The sequence below is a fragment of the Megalopta genalis genome, unplaced genomic scaffold, assembly GCF_051020955.1.
Source record: "Megalopta genalis isolate 19385.01 unplaced genomic scaffold, iyMegGena1_principal scaffold0069, whole genome shotgun sequence".
Classification (NCBI taxonomy): domain Eukaryota; kingdom Metazoa; phylum Arthropoda; class Insecta; order Hymenoptera; family Halictidae; genus Megalopta; species Megalopta genalis.
In genome coordinates, this window is record NW_027476138.1 from 264,150 (window position 1) to 272,500 (window position 8,351).

Consider the following 8,351-nt stretch of genomic DNA (forward strand, 5'->3'; position numbering starts at 1 on the left):
GTCGTTCCAAGCCGATTGACTGGACCAGGGCTGCTTTTCTCGTCCAGCCGCCCATCTAGCCGAAGCAGAGGCCAAAGGTACGTGTTGGGGACGTCCCACCCGCAGGAGAGGGCCCCCTCAGATCCCAGGATCCTCTTTTCCGACGACAAGGGTCGCCACGCACGGCAAACACGTGGGAGACAGCAGTCGGAGAGGCTGCCTCTTCCTCTCCACCACACTTCGTTCAGTTCGCTGCGTATTTAAGAACACGAGCTATCCAGCGGTACCTTTTTCGTGGAGGCTCAAGTGTGGCTAGGGCACGTTTGCCCCTTGCGGCCTGGGTTGCCCAGGGGATTGATTGCATCCCATGTATTCCTGAGCCCAGCGGAGTGTTGTCTAGTGGCGTGTTCCGCCCACGAAAAACGGTCTGAAAAACCGTTTAACGTAAACTGGGGAACTGATGCCACGAGTGACAACAGTTCCCCAGTCGGAAGTCATACAGCACATACAGTGCTGTACAAAGAACACGCCACAGCCCGTATGCTAAATCAGGGCCTCGCCATTATGCGAAGTACTACATGTACGACGCACTGACGGTCTCTAATGCCTTCATCGCCGATACACCCATCGACTCGGCCGATCAACCCTCCTACGCGAGGGCTAGTTCGGGGGTTATCTCCCGCCCTGGGTGGCCACAGACCGCCACCGCCACCCGCCTCAGATAGGGAGGCACCTGGTGTTCAACCAGGGCCTCCCTAATGGCGGACCAGGGCAGGGTGTTAAATGCATTGACGATGTCGATCGACACCGCCAAACACACCCCGCCCCGTGCCACGGCATTGTCCGAGAGGGACTTTAGACGGTCGATTGCGTCGACCGTCGATCGCCCCTCCCGAAAGCCGAACTGGCAGTCCGCCAGATCGGGGCCAACGCGGGACAGGTGCCTGGCGAGGCGGGCAGCAATGATCTTTTCAAAGATCTTGCCCACCTCGTCCAGGAGGCAAATGGGCCGGTACGCGGAGGGAGAATCCGCAGGCCTCCCATCCTTCTTTAAGAGGACCATCCGACTTCTCCTCCAGAGGTCCGGGAACACCCCGGACCTCAGGAGCCCGGAGAAGAGGCTTCTGAGCCTCCCGCCCAGGACGCTCATGGCAAGCAACCAGACCCGGCCGGGGATACCGTCCGGCCCCGGGGCAGTATTCTTGCCCCGAAGCCATTTGACTACCCCGGCCATTTCCTCCGGCGCGACCTCCAGATCCGGGGACCACTCATGTCCCTCTAGCTGAGGGACGGGCCGGGACGCCTCCCTGCTGACGGGGAATAGCGCGTCCACGACCCGTCCGAGCATCCCCGGATCCAGGCTTTCCGTCAGAGGGGGCGCCCAGGGACGTAAACGTCCCATCGCCATTTTGTATGGGCGCCCCCACGGATCTCGGTTCAGAGACCCGAGAAAGTCGCGCCAGGCCTGGCTCTTCGCCTGCCTGATGGCCAGCTGCAGGGCGACCACCTTCTCCCTGTATCGCCCATACAGCTGGATAGCCAGCTCCACGTCGGAACGTCGTCGTCGACGGGCGCGGGCGTACCGGCGTCGCGCGCGGACGCACTCTGTGCGTAAATCCGCTATCGCGCGCGACCACCAGTACACCGCCTTCCTCGGGAAGACCCTGGCCCGGGGCATGGCGACGTCGCAAATCGACGTCATTGCGCCCCGGAACCAATGGGCCTCCCTTGTCCCGTCGACTGGCCCGGCCGGTGTTGCCGGCCAGGCCACGACGTGGGCTGCCGCCATCAGAGCGTCCTGGTCGAGGCGCTTCAGCGCCCACCGTGGCTGAGGCGATCCCTCATCAGCGGGGCGACGTCGGGGCGTCGATGGGGCGGCGGAGAGGCCGAGAAAAATGTATCTGTATCATAGCGCGTCTCGGCGCAATCGACCGATTCGCTCGACCCATTATTTTCGATTTACGGCTAAAATAAATTTTTCTCATTTTATTCAATAACATATTCTTGCTTAGATAACTTTTTTACATAGGGATTAAGCATTTAGAACGATATAATGTTTAAAATAAGGGCACTTTACTCTTGACATTTTACGGTTTTTTCAATTTTCTGAAAAATCCTACCATTAGATTTTTTTAAAAATACGATATTCTTGCTTAACTAACGTTTCTACATAGGGATTAAGCATTTAGAACGAAATCTAATGTCAGAAAATGGCACTTTACTCTTGACATTTTTCGGTTTTTTCAATTTTCTGGAAAATCCTATCATTAGATTTTTTTAAAAATACGATATTCTTGCTTAACTAACGTTTTTACATAGGGATTAAGCATTTAGAACGAAATCTAATGTAGGAAAATGGTACTTTACTCTTGACCGGTACGTTGGGACTTTGAAAATATTCGGGCGTTCCAATCGCTCGTCTGTTGCATCATGGCGCGTCTCGGCGCAATCGACCGATTCGCTCGACCCATTATTTTCGATTTACGGCTAAAATAAATTTTTCTCATTTTATTCAATAACATATTCTTGCTTAGATAACTTTTTTACATAGGGATTAAGCATTTAGAACGATATAATGTTTAAAATAAGGGCACTTTACTCTTGACATTTTACGGTTTTTTCAATTTTCTGAAAAATCCTATCATTAGATTTTTTTAAAAATACGATAATCTTGCTTAACTAACGTTTCTACATAGGGATTAAGCATTTAGAACGAAATCTAATGTCAGAAAATGGCACTTTACTCTTGACATTTTTCGGTTTTTTCAATTTTCTGGAAAATCCTATCATTAGATTTTTTTTAAAATACGATATTCTTGCTTAACTAACGTTTTTACATAGGGATTAAGCATTTAGAACGAAATCTAATGTAGGAAAATGGTACTTTACTCTTGACCGGTACGTTGGGACTTTGAAAATATTCGGGCGTTCCAATCGCTCGTCTGTTGCATCATAGCGCGTCTCGGCGCAATCGACCGATTCGCTCGACCCATTATTTTCGATTTACGGCTAAAATAAATTTTTCTCGTTTTATTCAATAACATATTCTTGCTTAGATAACTTTTTTACATAGGGATTAAGCATTTAGAACGATATAATGTTTAAAATAAGGGCACTTTACTCTTGACATTTTACGGTTTTTTCAATTTTCTGAAAAATCCTATCATTAGATTTTTTTAAAAATACGATAATCTTGCATAACTAACGTTTCTACATAGGGATTAAGCATTTAGAACGAAATCTAATGTAGGAAAATGGTACTTTACTCTTGACCGGTACGTTGGGACTTTGAAAATATTCGGGCGTTCCAATCGCTCGTCTGTTGCATCATAGCGCGTCTCGGCGCAATCGACCGATTCGCTCGACCCATTATTTTCGATTTACGGCTAAAATAAATTTTTCTCATTTTATTCAATAACATATTCTTGCTTAGATAACTCTTTTACATAGGGATTAAGCATTTAGAACGATACATTGTTTAAAATAATGGCACTTTACTCTTGACATTTTACGGTTTTTTCAATTTTCTGAAAAATCCTATCATTAGATTTTTTTAAAAATACGATATTCTTGCTTAACTAACGTTTCTACATAGGGATTAAGCATTTAGAACGAAATCTAATGTCAGAAAATGGCACTTTACTCTTGACATTTTTCGGTTTTTTCAATTTTCTGGAAAATCCTATCATTAGATTTTTTTAAAAATACGATATTCTTGCTTAACTAACGTTTTTACATAGGGATTAAGCATTTAGAACGAAATCTAATGTAGGAAAATGGTACTTTACTCTTGACCGGTACGTTGGGACTTAGAAAATATTCGGCCGTACGCGGCGCGTCTCGGCGCTTCGAACAGCTCCGGTGTCCCCATTATTTTCGATTTACGGCTAAAATAAATTTTTCTAATTTTTTTCGATTACATATTCTTGCTTAAATAACTTTTTTACATAGGGATTAAGCATTTAGAACGACATGTTGTTTAAAATAATGGTACTTTACTCTTGTGATTTTTCGGTTTTTTTTGATTATTTTGAAAAATAAATTTTTGTAATTTTTTTAAATGCGATATTCGTGATCAGTGAACGATTTCACATATGGATTAAGCATTTAGAATCGTGCGGACGCGTTATTAAAAAAGTTTACTCGATGCGATGGGACTTTAAAAAGTTTGTGAAAATTTTCATATTGGGAAAAAATGTGTAATTTTTTGTCTAGTTTACGGTAGTGTAATTTATTTTAATGTTTACTATAAAAATTTTTTTCGTTCGTTCACGCGCTATGTTACAACAGCACGGCCGGGCGGTCTGTTGCCGCAGCGGTTTACACTCATAAGCGCGCGTGCTATTCGGCCGGCGGCGCCGGCGTCCTTGCCGGCCGTTCGGTATCTATAAGAGATACACGGTCCGTGCGAGGCGGACGGAGCAGAGCGGGTTTTGGGCCAATTCTACGATCTCGGTCGAGAAGCTGTCTCAGAGCTCCTTCGGGGCTTCGGTCCTGACTGTTTCGTGCCGTTTACGTTACGGACTTTTCTCCACACAGCGTGGCCACGGGTCGGTGTCTTTGACCGAATGGCCCATATGTGGCAAGCCCTACGGGGTTGGTTACCCGTATGCACTTTGTATGTATACTCGTACTCACTGAGCAATCGACTCTTCTGTCCGAGCGATGGAAAAATTTTTTAAAATGCATCTGTAAGATTTGGAAGCAAATCGTACCAATTGAAAACTGTGGCTAAAATGAAATAGCCCAGTGGAGAGAGAAAACTATCAAAAAACTGATTTTTTAAATCAAGAGGTGTCAGAAATCGAAATGCCTAGCGCGAGCGGAAGAACACGCTTTCTCGCCAGTCCAGCATGTGTCCTGTCCGTTCTTCCTCGGCTTGCCGATTTTGCCCAGATCAGAGGTTTCGTGCTTCCGGCGGTCAGAAGATCAGCGTGAGCGTACGCGCTTCCACGACTATGGCATCACCCATGTACTTTTTCCTTTGAATATATTTGAGTACATAAAAAATATTAAAACATATAGAGAGAACTGTGTCTTGGATCTTAAAAATTTGTCAATAGCGATGATATATTATTACTTAACTTGAAGTATTTGTACGTTTTAGCTGGGACGTACATTTATCTTACAAGATGTTAATAGCGAGACTCTTGAAGATAAAATTATCTTGTGATTTTATGAAGGCAAAGATAGAAACGTACGAAGCTGGCGTACGTAGAAAAATGTGATTTTATGATAGAACAAAAATATAATACGTACGTTTTTGGGCGTACGGTAAAATATCTGTATGGTAGAAAAATGAAAGAAATTGAGCGTTAAAGAAGATATGTTACAAGCGCGGAATGTGGCAAAACTTGTACATATTTGAAAGAGAAAAATGGTGTGTCGACCTGACATATATATATGAAACAGGCGACGATGGAAAAGGATTTAAATTTTGTCCATTTTATATATACATATTGTATAGTTCCCTGGTTGATCCTGCCAGTAGTCATATGCTTGTCTCAAAGATTAAGCCATGCATGTCTCAGTACATGCCGTATTAAGGTGAAACCGCGAATGGCTCATTAAATCAGTTATGGTTTCTTAGATCGTACTAAAATTTACTTGGATAACTGTGGTAATTCTAGAGCTAATACATGCAAAACAGAGTTCCGACCAGAGATGGTAGGAACGCTTTTATTAGATCAAAACCAATCGGTGGCGGGTGTTTACACTCGTCCATCGTTTGCTTTGGTGACTCTGAATAACTTTGTGCTGATCGCATGGTCTTATAGCACCGGCGACGCATCTTTCAAATGTCTGCCTTATCAACTGTCGATGGTAGGTTCTGCGCCTACCATGGTTGTAACGGGTAACGGGGAATCAGGGTTCGATTCCGGAGAGGGAGCCTGAGAAACGGCTACCACATCCAAGGAAGGCAGCAGGCGCGCAAATTACCCACTCCCGGCACGGGGAGGTAGTGACGAAAAATAACGATACGGGACTCATCCGAGGCCCCGTAATCGGAATGAGTACACTTTAAATCCTTTAACGAGGATCCATTGGAGGGCAAGTCTGGTGCCAGCAGCCGCGGTAATTCCAGCTCCAATAGCGTATATTAAAGTTGTTGCGGTTAAAAAGCTCGTAGTTGAATCTGTGTGTCACAGTGTCGGTTCATCGCTCGCGGTGTTTAACTGGCATTATGTGGTACGTCCTACCGGTGGGCTTTGCTCTTCACGGGGCGGTCCAACTAATATCCCATCGCGGTGCTCTTCACTGAGTGTCGAGGTGGGCCGGTACGTTTACTTTGAACAAATTAGAGTGCTCAAAGCAGGCTACCTTCGCCTGAATACTGTGTGCATGGAATAATGGAATAGGACCTCGGTTCTATTTTGTTGGTTTTCGGAACCCCGAGGTAATGATTAATAGGGACAGATGGGGGCATTCGTATTGCGACGTTAGAGGTGAAATTCTTGGATCGTCGCAAGACGGACAGAAGCGAAAGCATTTGCCAAAAATGTTTTCATTAATCAAGAACGAAAGTTAGAGGTTCGAAGGCGATCAGATACCGCCCTAGTTCTAACCATAAACGATGCCAGCTAGCGATCCGCCGAAGTTCCTACGATGACTCGGCGGGCAGCTTCCGGGAAACCAAAGCTTTTGGGTTCCGGGGGAAGTATGGTTGCAAAGCTGAAACTTAAAGGAATTGACGGAAGGGCACCACCAGGAGTGGAGCCTGCGGCTTAATTTGACTCAACACGGGAAACCTCACCAGGCCCGGACACCGGAAGGATTGACAGATTGATAGCTCTTTCTTGATTCGGTGGGTGGTGGTGCATGGCCGTTCTTAGTTGGTGGAGCGATTTGTCTGGTTAATTCCGATAACGAACGAGACTCTAGCCTGCTAAATAGACGTAATTATGGTATCTCGAAGGCTCTCGGCTTCTGCCGGTGGGGTTTTTACTACCAACGTACAAACAAATCTTCTTAGAGGGACAGGCGGCTTCTAGCCGCACGAGATTGAGCAATAACAGGTCTGTGATGCCCTTAGATGTTCTGGGCCGCACGCGCGCTACACTGAAGGAATCAGCGTGTGTTCCCTGGCCGAAAGGCCCGGGTAACCCGCTGAACCTCCTTCGTGCTAGGGATTGGGGCTTGCAATTATTCCCCATGAACGAGGAATTCCCAGTAAGCGCGAGTCATAAGCTCGCGTTGATTACGTCCCTGCCCTTTGTACACACCGCCCGTCGCTACTACCGATTGAATGATTTAGTGAGGTCTTCGGACTGGTGCGCGGCAATGTTTCGGCATTGCCGATGATGCCGGGAAGATGACCAAACTTGATTATTTAGAGGAAGTAAAAGTCGTAACAAGGTTTCCGTAGGTGAACCTGCGGAAGGATCATTACAATGTTCCAATATATCTCAAAGAGAGAGGAGAGGAGGAGAGAAAATGAATTCGATTAGTTTGTGGATAAGAATTCATATAAAAAAAAAAGATATTGTTGAGCCCGCCAGATCATTCGTGCGTGATTTACACGGCCAGACGTGTGTACTACACGTATTAGGCCTTTGATCTGCGTTGCGTAGGCCACAACAAATCTTTCAAAGAGAGAGAGATATATGTGTTGTTGGGGTTTGTGATTATGAAGGTGCCCCAACGCACAAAAATATATAAAAATGTACAAAGTTGGGATGTGGTGTGGTGGAGAAGAGTTGGGCCCGACCAGATCATTCGTGCGTGATTTACACGGCAGACGTGTGTACTACACGTATTAGGCCTTTGATCTGCGTTGCGTAGGCCATCTTCCTTCCAAGACACACACGTGTTGGGGTTTGTGTGATTTTATGATAGTGCCTCAACACGGAAAAATAAGCGTACGAGAAGAGTTGGGCCCGACCAGATCATTCGTGCGTGATTTATACACGGCCAGACGCGTATTATATTACACGTATTAGGCCTTTGATCTGCGTTGCGTAGGCCATCTTCTCGATAGAGAGAAAGCCAATGTATTCTTTTTTCTTTCTTTACACACACACACACACAGTTGTAGTAGGACAGGGAGGGATGCGAGCGTGCTAATCACGCTTCCTCAAGTCTTCGCTGTGGTGTAAAAAAAAAAAAGAAAAAAAGGAATCGTTGGGAAAGTCCAAAGGACGAAAATATCGGGCAGTCTGAAGATAACTTAATGCTCGTTTACATTGGTATCAAGAGAGACCGGCTTGTGTAGCTCGTTTCAATGCTGTGTCGTTGTCATTGACACCCTACTCTGTTGCGCGCTAGTGGCAGCATGAGCGTGGGACGTATATATATATGACACCCAGCTAGAGCCGGCCGTGAGTCCGTCCGGTGTAAATAACGACGAAAGGAGAGAGAAACTTTTCGAATCC

At 45.9% G+C, this 8,351-nt stretch overlaps 1 non-coding gene across 1 annotated transcript; it reads left to right on the plus strand.

The window, feature by feature from the left end:
* Window positions 1-5,447: 5,447 nt before the first annotated feature.
* Window positions 5,448-7,368, plus strand: LOC143261846 (small subunit ribosomal RNA). Its single transcript, XR_013035872.1, has one exon. It is a non-coding gene; the product is annotated as a small subunit ribosomal RNA (ribosomal RNA).
* Window positions 7,369-8,351: the final 983 nt, after the last annotated feature.